Raw genomic sequence first — 14,520 nt, forward strand, 5'->3', positions numbered from 1 at the left:
TGTTGTCAAATCGGTCGGCCGGTGGGGGCTCATTACGACCGATTGTTGTTTACCGGGGGAGACAAAGGCGTTGCTTCAGTACTGTCCGTTACCTCTACAAAGTGTACTGAGTGGTTATTCTGTCGCCAATTAGTTTCCGGACCGCTGCGTGCAACATTTTCTTGCGACCGGCCGTCGCTATTCCTCCTTGGTTTATCATTCCTATTACTGTAACTATTGTAATTTTCATTTGTGTGCCGCCTTTCATCACGCGGGCCTGACCAATCATTCACGTGATTTCTATCATTTCCATACCGGCGTGGACCGTAATCTGTACTGTACCTTCGGTCTTCACGTCTCTGTGGCGCCGAATTCCTCCGATTTCCGTAATTCCAGGTTCCATTATCTGGCCTTGTCGCATACGGATGCCAACTGTGTGGGTTTTGTCCACTGCCATTAAAATGATATCCGTTACCGTTGTTTTGATTGGTTCCGGAATATTCATTCCGATTACTTGTGCTCGGCTCTTCTTCGTATATTAGATCAATTGAGTCAAGCACGGAAAGAAAGTATTCAAGGTCGTTCTCCGGTATGGTTACCAATTTTTCGCGTAAATTCGCGGGTAGTCTGTTTTTCAGAATTTTGAGAACGTCTACGTGCGGTATTGGATTGTTCCAATAGCGCGTCTTATTCAAGTACTTTTCGAAATACTTTCTCAACCCGCCGTTTTTTAGGTTGAACGGTTGTGGGTTGAATACCTCACGTCGCAGTCTTTCTTGGACCCCAGCAGACCAATATTTCTCCAAGAAAGCCCGTTCAAATTGTTCGTAGGTGACGCACTGTTCAGCCATGTCTGTGGCCCACAAAAGTGCGTCGCCTTGTGTGAAGCCTACTACATATCTAATCTTCTGTGCCTCAGTCCAGTTTCTTGGTAAGACATTTTTAAATGCTCTTACAAATACGACTGGATGAGTTTTTCTGGATTCTGTGGAGAAAACTGGAAACTGTCTATGTTTCAACAGGCTCTCATCGACTAGAATCGTCGAGATGCAAGGCGACACACCTACTGCCGGTTGCAGCACCGCGTTTGGCGAATAGCCATTGTTTGCCTGTGCCGGTGCGTGCACATACGCCGGTCTGGGCGCGTGATGTTCTGCGTTATTGACATCGTAATCTGGCACGGGCGAGTAAGTGTCGCGCTGCCTGTTGCTTGACGTAGGCAAGTCATTTGAAACATTCAGTCTACCAGCAATTTCCTTGCGTATTCTGTCCTCGGCTACTTTGATTTCATTACCTAATTTTTCAAAAAGTTTTGTTTCCCGGTCAGTTATTGATTCATTTACATTACCGTTTTCTAAAGTTTCATTTATTTTGATAACGTCGGCGTTGATACGTCGAGTCTCCTGTTTCAGAAAACCGACTTCTTCGTTAACTTTATTAACTTGGTCAGGTATTTCTTCACATGCGGACTGTACTCTTGTTAAATTTAATTGAATAGCCTGTACGTTTTCATGTATTTCTTTTTGTACGGTTTGTGTTTGATTGTGTGTTTCTACTATTTCTGACAGTTCCTGTTCCTGTTTGTTTGTAAGATCTGACAATTTCTTTTCTAAATCATTTGCCAATACATTGTATACACTATTGACGGTTTTGATGACTTTGTCTTCGATCTTTTGATCGATTTCATTGGTGAGTTTATTTAAGCGTTGATCGAAATGTCTGTGCATGTTCGCCAGTTTTGTGTTCGTTGTGTTGTGGCTGACTTCTAGATTCGCCAGTTTTGTGTTCGTTGTGTTGTGACTCATCTTTAAATCAGATAATTGCTCGCTCACGTTTGACATCAGACTATATAATGCCTCAAGCGTAACTGACGAAGCTTGTGTGTTTGTATTTATGCCATTATTTATTGCCATTGTTTCTTTGCCATGGTCTGATTGAATCGAAACCGGGCTAGGTTCACTGATTTCAAGCGAAATATTTTCATCTGATCTGGTAATCGATGCTTCATCGACAGTGCACAAGGTTTCATTTGCAAGTGGTTCATTATTGTTAATCCCTGTGGAGTGCAATTGAATCGTATTTACTTCTACATTATGTTGTGCTGAAAAACTAATTGCGTCATCATTTACGTCACTATTGTCAGAATCGGTGACGTGTCCATGAACATTTGTTAAATTAAAGTTCTCCGATTCCATTGTGAAGATATTATTTTTATCTGTACTTTACTGTTAATCTAAAATCTTTAAATTCTCTCGCAGTTGAATTAATAAAAATATCTCGCGATTGTTATTTGCTGCGCGTCGGAAATTTACAAGATACGTCTTCTAATTCTGTGATTGTTGAACATAAAAAAGTAATTATCAAAGTGTAATTGTGTGTTGCCACAAACACTACCAGGATTCTAATATGGACAGGAAAAGGTTCTGCTTTAAGTGGAGCTAAGCCAAGGTGCAGCCGCTGCATGCGTTTGCGCTTTCCTACCTTAATTCCGGCTCAGCTGCGTCACTCACGATTACGTTAGTTTTGTAAATCCTTGTCCTTGTTCCTTCTGGTTATTGTGCCATCCGTTTATACAGTTAATATTGTTTCACTTTATTCGTCATTTTCCATGTGCGTCATGTAACAGAGAAACAGTAATTAGCACAAGTACATTTGTAGCACAACAATGAAGTACTTACTCTTTGTTCCACCAGCACTGTCCCTGTCAGCGGTCGCCAGTGTGGCGAAATAAATAAAAAAACATTTTTCATTTTAAATTCCACGTCATTGTTGATTTAATCAGAGTTCTCACCTTAGATGTAGAATTAGTCCTTCTGCCACAATATTAATTCATTAGTCGCCATCGATGTTCTTCTCTTTGTTGACCGTGTGTACCATCATGAGTCGGCATCGGTTCACTTCACGAAGACGGTGGAAACCAAGGAATACTATGCTACGTCGCTATAAATAATTTTCGTAACACTTCGATACTTTTCACTATTTTTTTTTATTCACAACACAATAAGGCTTGCTGTGCTCGTCGCACAAACCATAATTACCAGCCATATGGCTGCCTTTCCGCACAGTCCAAAAATCACGTCCATCCTCCACAAGGCAACAATCGAAAGTGTCCCTTAGCTCCTTGGAGTATCAAACAAAAGAGAATCCAATGTGAACTTTACAAAGATTATAATATACATGGCTCTCAATTTATCTTTGGCGCAGCTTTTAAGATATTGTATGTCTCTGCATAGGAATGTGTCATTACAACCATTGCCCCTGCCCAGGCTTCTGCTGGAGCAACAGCAGGTATCGCGGCATTGTTCTGCTGGAGCCCTGTCTCGACAAGGGGCTGCCCTGTCTGCCCTGTACAGCTATGAAGCTGTCCGGCAAGATTTACTAAGGGATGTGCTCGCCGCCAGTAGCTTTCAACTCCCAACAAGCCGTTTCTATGAGCTAAGAATCATATAAATACCTCATGCTTTTAGTGCCCTACTGCACTCTATCAACATCTACTCAGGCCATTAATTTACTGGAATCTCGCTCAAGGTGTGTCAGGTTGTCATAAAATCTTTACTGATTTTTCGTTTGGGAAAAATAGGTGAGAGAATAACTTTTCATCTCTCAGTCACGCAGTTGAGCGCCCCACTAATCATCATCACCATTCTCTTGCAGCACGTCGCCAGTCTATCGTCGTTTGCGTACACCTCTTCTAAACCCAAACTCGTTGTCCGTGATCATTTCATCTATCCTGCCTTCTATCTGCCTTAGAATGGTAAAGATCAAGGTCTAAGTGTGTGATAGTGAACTGATGGTTTTATATTATTGACATTTGTTTTCAGATGCTTTCTTTGGTATTGGCACTGCGATACATTTTTTAAAGCTCGTTGGAAGATCCTCGGTTTCGAATATAGTTTGTACGAGATGGAACAGTCCTTCATGTAGCTGTTCTCCTGGACCCTTATGAGTTCTGCTGGTACGTCTTCAACTACAGTGCTTTCCCAGCTTTTAGCTGTCTGCCATTTGGGGTCTGAAAAATAACTGGTAATGGAGGAAAAATAGAACAAGTAAAATGCAGAATGGCTGTAGCAAGGAAAGCATTTCTGAAGAAGAAGGGTATGGTACCATCTAACGTCAATTTGTGGCAAATTCTTTTTTGAAGGTATTTGTCTGGAGCATAGCCTTGTACGAAAGTGAAATGTAGACGGTAAGCTGTCAGGACAAGAAGAGAATGGAAACTTCTGAAACGTAGTGCCACATAAGAATGGTGAAGGTTAGGTGGATAGATAGAACAAATAAATGAGAAGATTGAATTTATAGTACAGCTTCATTAAAAGAAGCGACCAGTTATTTAGACACATCTTGAGACATCAAAGAATTGTCAGTTCAATAATGGAGGGAGGTGTTTGTGGTGGGGGTAAAAACTGCATAGGGAGACGAAGGTCTGAATACTGCTAAACAAGGTCAGATGTTTGAAGTGCAGTTGTTATTCAGATCTGGAACCTGTAAACAAGAACAAAAACATTAATTTAACACCTTTATGGTCTTAGTAGTGATAATTAAACTTTAGTACTGAACCCCTCTACAGAGTGTTCCAAAAAGTACCTTACTTCAGTGTTATGTATCTCGATTTGTAGTGAACTTAGAGAAAAAAAGTACATTTTCTGTAATGCATCAACTCAAAAGTTTTATTGTGGTTCTTTAATGAAATACTACAAGCACTTCCCTTGTGGCACGTACAGTATCTAGTCGATATTGCAAGTCGGTCCAGGCCTGATTCAACAACGTCAACTGTCTCAATAGTTGCCGTTATTCTTGCTTCAGATCACCAACCGCTGGGTTGACTTGTTGTAACAGTTACAGACTGTATGGAAACAGATGAAGGCACTTTCAGAGTACCGGGTGTACTGTCTAACGAGGAGTTCGCTGTTCTTGTAATGCTTTACGAACAGACTTCTATGGTGAACGCTGGAAAACCTGTCGAATTCTCTTCGTATATTTGTCACTTCTCCTTGGCCTGCCCGCACGGTACTTCAAAAATGGTTCAAATGGCTCTGAGCACTATGGGACTCAACTGCTGTGGTCATAAGTCCCCTAGAACTTAGAACTACTTAAACCTAACTAACCTAAGGACATCACACACATCCATGCCCGAGGCAGGATTCGAACCTGCGACCGTAGCGGTCGTGCGGTTCCAGACTGTAGCGCCCTTAACCGCTCGGCCACTCCGGCCGGCCTCACGGTACTTCAAACCCAGACACTGTTTCAGTGAAGTCGCTGTGCCGTTTTCTTGAGGGTGGTGTTTTTCCATACCGCTTTCTGAAATTTATGTGAACTCTGGTGTCTTGACTTCGTTTCAGTCAACCAGGCAGTTCGCTGTGCCTTTCCCTGTGCAGAGGCCACTGTCCGATCCATTTACGATCTCCCACCACTGTGCAACAACGAAGAAAAAACTTTTTTTCATTTATGTCGCTCTCTTCATCTGCAGACGCAAAACATTCAAAAGTTACTTTACATAAAAATTTTGTTTGGGCGAGACAAACTTTATTTTGTTTCTCTAAGTTAATTACGATTCGAGTTATGCGACATGGAAGTAGTAACGTACCTTTTGTGACACTCTGTACTTTGCTGGCGAATAAAGGAGTTTTGTTTGTATATTCTGTTTTCCATGTTTTATGACAAAGATATTAGACCAGTCTGCTGACGTTCAATACGCTTACCCGTTTGTTTAATATTATCCTGCAACTAAGCACTAGATTTGAGTAATAATGAGAATCCGTAGTGCTCTTTGTAATTCAGAACAGAAGCTATACAAAGCAGAGTATTTACATTCTACAGTGGCCATTGAAAGAAACGATGTACTAAACGTTGTAATTATTCTCGCTGGCATATCTGCATTTGGGGCCACAAATGACGCATCGGACACACAAAACAGGAGAGCACGCGAGGGATCGAAGCGGTCTGTTTGTTTGCCGGCCAGATGGCCCCACGGCTGCGGGTGGGTAGGGGGTCTCGGTCGCGTTTCAGCTGACGGGAGGCATATCCCACATTTTGCGCGTCCACCGCGACAAATATTGTTTCAGTTTCTTGTTTATTGTTTTGTTACGGAACATTATAAATTTCGTTCACCACTAGAGATCTGTCGACTGTTGTGGCAGCGACGTTCGAAAGGCAGCGGTTGATGAGCGGCGGCCGTGTCTGCGATTCGCCGTTTGCTGCGTGTCGCAGTGTGCTGTTTAGGCCCTCCACCGCAGATGCTGTCACAGCAGTTAGGCCACACGTGTGTCTCGCACCCCTTTGCCATCTCCTGATCCGACGCTTTAGCACTCAAAAGCTCTTGTATAGCCACTACCACCAGTACTTTTCTCGTTGTAACAAATCCAAGTGATGACTGACGACAATCTAAGATGATTATATCCACCGTGACCTCAGATGTCACTCCACATTTTTATTGATACACAAATAATTAAAATGGTTATGGGAGTATAAAGTCGACACTTAACTCAGTGCGAATGTCCCTCCGGCAGGATTGTTTGTCGCTGGAACACATGGAAGATGGATATTTATAGCTCAGATCTGGATATGCAACAATAATGACGTAGCAGTCAGTGACCATGCGTTCCTATCCTTCCTTAAATCTACAGTTTTGATCAAAACATGTGGTGCGTGGTAGAAATGATCTCAGTGACAAATCTAAAGTGTTCAGTGAGAACTATTTACGTGTGCAACAACGAGGATGCAGAGGGAATGCATTTACATCTGTTGGACAAATGTTGTGAAAACAAACACTCCGTACCGACGTTTCACGACAGTTAATCTATAAAAACAAAAAAAAAATGGTTCAAATGGCTCTGAGCACTATGGGACTCAATTGCTGAGGTCATTAGTCCCCTAGAACTTAGAACTAGTTAAACCTAACTAACCTAAGGACATCACAAACATCCATGCCCGAGGCAGGATTCGAACCTGCGACCGTAGCGGTCTTGCGGTTCCAGACCTATAAAAACACAGCGTGTAAATCGTCTGAGGATGAATCACAACGATCCGAAACCGGTAACGGTGAAAGGGTACAGTACCGCCCGACATTGAAAATAAGTACAACATACTTCATTATTCTTGTCTGAACAACATACTTTTTGTAAACATAACTCAATTTCAATTAATACAGCGAAGCCAGATACCAGTGTGGGAAAGAATGACAATTTATTTATTTAATTGATCACATGTGCACTCCCACAAAATAAATCCCTACATCCAGTTTGGTGAGATCTGTGAAATGAATGAATGTATGGTCGTCTGCTAACCGCAGATAGTGAATGTGAACATATGATCATCTTTGAGACGATCCTTTGGCCACCTTTGGTGGAACCAAAGAGATGAAACTTACCGGAGCTTTGAGCGCCTGAAATGTGGCTGACCAATACAGAAGCATGGTCTTCCCCCACCTCGACAGAGGTGCGAGATGACCTGAAGAACGGCCATGTTTCAGCACTCTGCCGCTGGATCTTGTGCTGTTAAGACCTGTCTTAATTATGCTCCGTAAAGACAAAAGAGTGGAGACATGGTATGCATGTGGAATATTTAAGAGTAGTTTGAAATAATAATTTCTCTATTTCAGGAACTTTTGTGGGGAGAATTAAATGTCAGGCAGGTAATATTCATGGGATCGTAGTAATCTTCGGAAGTGACCAACGGTCACAATGAAACCACGTGTAGCAATAAGTTGAAGTACTTCCGTGTGCTTAAGTTAAGCTGAATTACTAGCGTGTGTACTATAAGTTGAAATATTTAAAAAATAGCTTGTGCAGGTCTTGAAATTAGAGGCGAGTACTTCCACGTGGTGAGTACTATGTGAGTCTCAATCCATGTATGAGACAAAGGATAAAGAGAAGTACTCGTCCATGGAATCAATTGAGGACTCGTGTGTGTGATGAATATGTTCTTAATATTGCTTTGCGAGATATGTTTCCGTGTGATGCTTGATTCAAACTATAATACTCTGAGAGAGAAACAAGGAGAGTCAGCCGTCTATCCAGCAACGCCACTTGGCTTACATTGCACAGGAAGACGTGCATATATCTCCAGAGTTCATAGTAGGAAAGTAGAATTACGTAGTGGGGCAGTATCGTGTGAAACTGGGATAAATATTAATTGAAGTGGGAAAGCTGAAAGTGATAATGTTGTGACTAATCCCTGTGTTGTATTTCATGTTGTAGTGTGGTGTATGTCATGTAATTTAAGTATGTGTGGTTTGCATGGGAGAGTAGCAAGGTAGTTTCAGAGGTAGTGGGTTATGCGTGTTCCTTTTGTAATGATGAAAGTCTATGTGAATGGAGCTTGCCGCTAACTTGGTGTAATGTTTTGACTGTACAGAAGTGTATCTGTCGCCTTTATCGCTCTTTCCCTCTCACACATAAATCGGTACAATAAAGTCAGGGCTTCGTGTTTTCTAGTTAGGCTGATCCGTGAAAAGACAGAGAAACAATTATGCTAATGGAGGATTCTCTCACTCTCTCTCTCTCTCTCTCTCTCTCTCTCTCTGTCCTTTATCTGTGTACAGTTTAAATATATTATTTACGTGAAATCAGCCTAGTAGAATCTTTGGTGGAGCCCTTCGTCTTAATATTCAGCGGCTGGCTTGCTAGAAAAGATCTTTACATTTGTTATTATTATTAAGCGCTGCATTCAGTTGGGAAAATCGATCGTTTGAACAATTCGTTCAGTTTACGACAGATCTAAAATTTCAGATGTGGACGAAGCCGTTTTGGACGATTTCAAAAAACTCAGAGATTGCAGGCTCTCTTCGTCACAGCTGAAACTTCCCAATTAATTACAGGGCCCAGACAATCATCAATGGTTCAGACAGAGAACTCATTCGTCATTCACTCTAGAATAAAATGGTCACAAACCTTATTTCTGAGGAAAATTGTATATTGAATCCATTTCCGTACATGTTCCGTTTTCTGTTGGTTCCAAGTCTCATGTAATTTTCTTTTACAGGTTTTTCTTTCTCTTTATCTATCACGCTAGCGGCACAAACTTTCCTAGCTCGCTTTAGCGCGAAGAAGAGTAAATAAATCTCCTTTAGCAATCCGACAATCTTCCAACCGATACTTCCGACGCTGTTCCTCTCTCTCTCTATAATAACCATGGAGCATACATTTCTGTACCTCTGTTGTTCCAAAGAATAAACGTACTAGAAAAATACCTTGGCGTCGACGAGCTGTCAGCACATATATTACTAGAAAATCTGATCAGATACTTTTCAAACGTAAATACATGTGGATGATTTGGTTGACCATTATTAATTATTGCGTGGTAGAGGGTAATTTTCCGTGGGGAGATTACAATGCCCCTCGCAGCGAGCGAAGTTTGTGAGCTCAATTTTGATTCACCGAACACACTTCGCGAGCTATCTATTAGCGTGGATAACCCGGAAGTGATGATTGTCAGTCCTCCGACTGAAAAAGAATATTATATTTGAGACAGACGAAGAAAAGAAATGTTGAAGACAGAAGAAATGAAGAGACCGGTACCGCGGCTGTATTACTTTTACGTGCATCTATGTGTTATATTTGCTGTGCACAACCAAGGAAGATGATCTTTCGTGAACTGATGTCAGGGTCTACCCATTCGGGAACTTTCTTAAGCAGGGAAACCTTGGAAAACTCTTAAGCCTAGACCCCCAGCCTACAGTACATAGAAGATAGGAAAGCCTATAGAAGAAAAAAAAATATAATTTTGAAATAGATCTCTAAAGGAAAGACAGGGATCAATTTGTATCACGATTTGGAGAAGAATGGTTTGTGCCTCTAGCAAAAAAAAACGTTTTACAATAAATAACGTGAATTCTCGTTTTACAATCTTGCTCCTGGTACAATACCTTGCGGTGCTAAACTCCCCTGGGTCTTGCATGTCCCCGACGTCCACATTTGTAGTCGGTCTTCTACGCGGCCCCCTCTGTAGTTGATCTTCTACGCGGCCCACAATGGGAAGAGTAGAAGGAACAGGGATACTCGAATTCACATGCAACATTCATTCCAAAAGAATTAGCAATGACCAAAAGGAAAACTCTTCCTGTAAGAGAACTGATTAGGTTGCACCGTCCAAGATTCTTCTTTTTGAAAGCAAAATCCTTATGGCTTCATGGATCCTTTTTGTTACGACGTACTTCAAGGAATTCAACCATTAACTAATGATGTTGCCAAAAGCATCATCCGATTTACTCCCTTTTGAATACTCCTTTTGACTTTGCCTCCCCACTTGTGCTTATAAGTCCAAAAGTTCTAACACATTTTCTATCACTGATTTGTTCTTCGTAATTTAAAGGATTCATGTAACTTACTATAGATTTTGGATTCAAATCATCGAATAATGGAAAGTGTAGTTCATCTTATACCAAGACATCATCCATATTTCCTTGATAAGTCATATAATTTAGCTATACTCAAAACTTTTTATTCTAAATACATATTTTTCTTCGCTTGAGTGCTGAAATGTAAAAGTTATTAGCATTGAGGAATGTGGATTCGCATCTTTCAATTACTCTCTGATTCACACGGTGTTCATCCATGCTCATATATGGAAATGGATTTTTCACACAAAATTCCCAAACGAACACGAACCATTAAATTACTACTGAATCTATGAATATTACTTTCTTTAATCATTCATTAATAAATTAAAAACTCTTAACTTCTAATTATAACACCTATTCCTTTTAGAGTTCAACATGAATCAGTTTATCCTCGCGTTTGGTGCGAGTCTCTTACAAAGCATATCTATATCGTCTATATCGATTTTAATTTTCGCGCCGACGTCAACTATTTTGTGCGGGAAATTATCTTTGCGGCGTTAACCGTCACTCACGATTCACTACCACAACACATCCCTTCACACGTTTACACATGTAAGCGTTCACATGAGATTATATATGAATATTCACTCGGAACCTCTTTTGATTATTCCGCGTCATTTGCGGGAAACATTTCATTCTTCTTGAAGGTCAGTTAGATCCTTAATCATTCTTGATGACATTAGCAATGCTAAAGTTCTATGTTCACCCAAACCACAGGTGAAGCCTATCTCCACTATCTTCTTTACAACACTCGATAATAATAGTTAGTCACTATTTCTATACTCTATGTCACTGATTAACTATTTCACTTTAAAGGTCTCTATCATTACACACACAGTTTATTGTTATGTTTTTTACGAGCGTTCATTTCCGTCACTCGGAACACCATTCCTCCCTATCTTCTAATCTTCATTATACTTTTTTAAGTCGTTATGAGAAAATAACCCTTTTATTTTGTTCGATCCCGGGTATGCTAACAGATAAGCCCCCGGATTCGGAATTTGTAGGATAATGTATGGTCCAGTATATAGTAACTCCCATTTCTTTATACTTTTCTTTATTACGGATGATTTGGTATGTCGTTTAACTAGTACCTTCTCTCCGACATGGTATGTCTGTACCCTTTTGATTAATTTGTCATATCGTTGTTTTCTTTGATCAGCCTTTTTCGTCATATTTATGATAGCTTGTCTTATTTTTTCCTCCCAAGGCATCTCAGTTTCCTGAGTTTTGGGGATATGGTCAGTCCAGAAGTTTTCCTCTTTTGCTCCGAACATCAATTCACAAGGTGTATATCCAGTTGAGGAGTGGGGCATGTTATTGTATATCTGCTCAAACTCTTCCACATAATTTGCCCACGCAGTTTGCTTATTATGGCAATACATCCTCATAAATCGATTGAATTCTCTAAAAATCCTCTCAACCAAATTGCCTTGTGGGTGGTAAAATGATGTTAGTATATGTTTCACACCGACTTGAGACAAAGTCTGCTTCCATCGGAGTCCCGTGAATATTTTAGCATTGTCTGTTATGATCGCCTTAGGTGTACCAACATGTGGAAGATAATCCCTTATCAATCTTAATACAATTACTTTGGCTGTAGCCGCCTTTATCGGGTATAGCTTTACGTATTTCGTACACACATTGAGAAATGCCAACACATACGAGGGCCGTTCAGAAAGTAACCTCCAGTTGATTTAAAAAAATACACCAAGTTAAATAAAAATATTTTAATATATACATCTTACAACTACATCTTTGCACTATTTTTCTACATAGTCTCCATAGCGATTGAGGCACTTATCGTATCTCTTCACAAGCTTTGAAATTCCTTCTGCATAAAAATCACCCGCTTGTGCCTGGAGCCAGCCTGTGACCGCATCTTTGAGCTCTTCGTCGTCATCAAACCGCTGTGACCCGAGCCATTTCTTCAAATGCATGAAGAGGTGATAATCACTTGCCGCCAGGTCTGGGCTGTAAGGTGGATGGTTGATAACGTCCCACTTGAAGGACTCAAGAAGGGCCGTTGTTCTGCGAGCAGAGTGAGAACGGGCGTTATCGTGCAAAAAAACGATACCGGAAGTCAGCATACCACGGCGTTTGTTCTGTATAGCCCGTCGTAACTTTTTTATTGTTTCGCAGTACACGTCTTGATTAATGGTCGTACCACGTTCCATGAATTCAACCAACACCCCTTTGGCATCCCAAAACACCGTTGCCATCAGTTTTCTGGCAGAAAAATCTTGCGAGGTTTTTCTTGGTTTGGTAGGCGAATTTGAATGTGCCCACATCTTTGATTGTTCTTTTGTCTCAGGGTTCACTCATAACTCTTGGTCCGTACACGGCACAAAGCTCGCGATGAATAGCTGCTGCAGAATATCCTTTGGCTGTAAAAAACCTTATGACAACACGCACTTCACATTTGGCGGGGTTTTCTATTGCAGCACACATTTCAAACTGCCACAAAAACTAAACTAGCGCAGGTACGACGTTCACTCGACCACGGCTTGATGCCGACTGACCTGTTGAGTGCGTGAACGCACAGATGGCGTCGCTACTCCCCCCACAACCCGCACTGTGACCAGTCGGAGGTTACTTTCTGAACCGCCCTCGTATTTAAAACCACCTCTTGAAGTAGGTAACGGTCCACACAGATCGCATGAAATTAATTCTTTTGGTTCTTGTACTAATATTGAGCATAATGGGTGCTTAGTCCCTTTTGAATCCGGCTTAGTTTTTTGACATACTATGCATCTCTTTAAGACCTCATGCACTCTGCGCTTTATGTTGGGAAAATAACAGTACCCACTTATTTTGTCTGCACATTTTGTCGCACCGAAATGTCCCCAGGTTAAATGAGTGAACCATACAAGTTTCTCTGTTTGTGCCTCAGGTATACAAACACACCAACGGACTTTGTTTGGCCTTCCACAGCGGAAAAATAATACGCCATTTACCAGCTTGTAATACACTCCTGGAAATGGAAAAAAGAACACATTGACACCGGTGTGTCAGACCCACCATACTTGCTCCGGACACTGCGAGAGGGCTGTACAAGCAATGATCACACGCACGGCACAGCGGACACACCAGGAACCGCGGTGTTGGCCGTCGAATGGCGCTAGCTGCGCAGCATTTGTGCACCGCCGCCGTCAGTGTCAGCCAGTTTGCCGTGGCATACGGAGCTCCATCGCAGTCTTTAACACTGGTAGCATGCCGCGACAGCGTGGACGTGAACCGTATGTGCAGTTGACGGACTTTGAGCGAGGGCATATAGTGGGCATGCGGGAGGCCGGGTGGACGTACCGCCGAATTGCTCAACACGTGGGGCGTGAGGTCTCCACAGTAGATCGATGTTGTCGCCAGTGGTCGGCGGAAGGTGCACGTGCCCGTCGACCTGGGACCGGACCGCAGCGACGCACGGATGCACGTCAAGACCGTAGAGGATCCTACGCAGTGCCGTAGGGGACCGCACCGCCACTTCCCAGCAAATTAGGGACACTGTTGCTCCTGGGGTATCGGCGAGGACCATTCGCAACCGTCTCCATGAAGCTGGGCTACGGTCCCGCACACCGTTTGGCCGTCTTCCGCTCACGCCCCAACATCGTGCAGCCCGCCTCCAGTGGTGTCGCGACAGGCGTGAATGGAGGGACGAATGGAGACGTGTCGTCTTCAGCGATGAGAGTCGCTTCTGCCTAGGTGCCAATGATGGTCGTATGCGTGTTTGGCGCCGTGCAGGTGAGCGCCACAATCAGGACTGCATACGACCGAGGCACACAGGGCCAACACCCGGCATCATGGTGTGGGGAGCGATCTCCTACACTGGCCGTACACCACTGGTGATCGTCGAGGGGACACTGAATAGTGCACGGTACATCCAAACCGTCATCGAACCCATCGTTCTACCATTCCTAGACCGGCAAGGGAACTTGCTGTTCCAACAGTACAATGCACGTCCGCGTGTATCCCGTGCCAGCCAACGTGCTCTAGAAGGTGTAAGTCAACTACCCTGGCCAGCAAGATCTCCGGATCTGTCCCCCATTGAGCATGTTTGGGACTGGATGAAGAGTCGTCTCACGCGGTCTGCACGTCCAGCACGAACGCTGGTCCAACTGAGGCGCCAGGTGGAAATGGCATGGCAAGCCGTTCCACAGGACTACATCCAGCATCTCTACGATCGTCTCCATGGGAGAATAGCAGCCTGC

The sequence above is a fragment of the Schistocerca americana genome, chromosome 8 (assembly GCF_021461395.2).
Source record: "Schistocerca americana isolate TAMUIC-IGC-003095 chromosome 8, iqSchAmer2.1, whole genome shotgun sequence".
Classification (NCBI taxonomy): domain Eukaryota; kingdom Metazoa; phylum Arthropoda; class Insecta; order Orthoptera; family Acrididae; genus Schistocerca; species Schistocerca americana.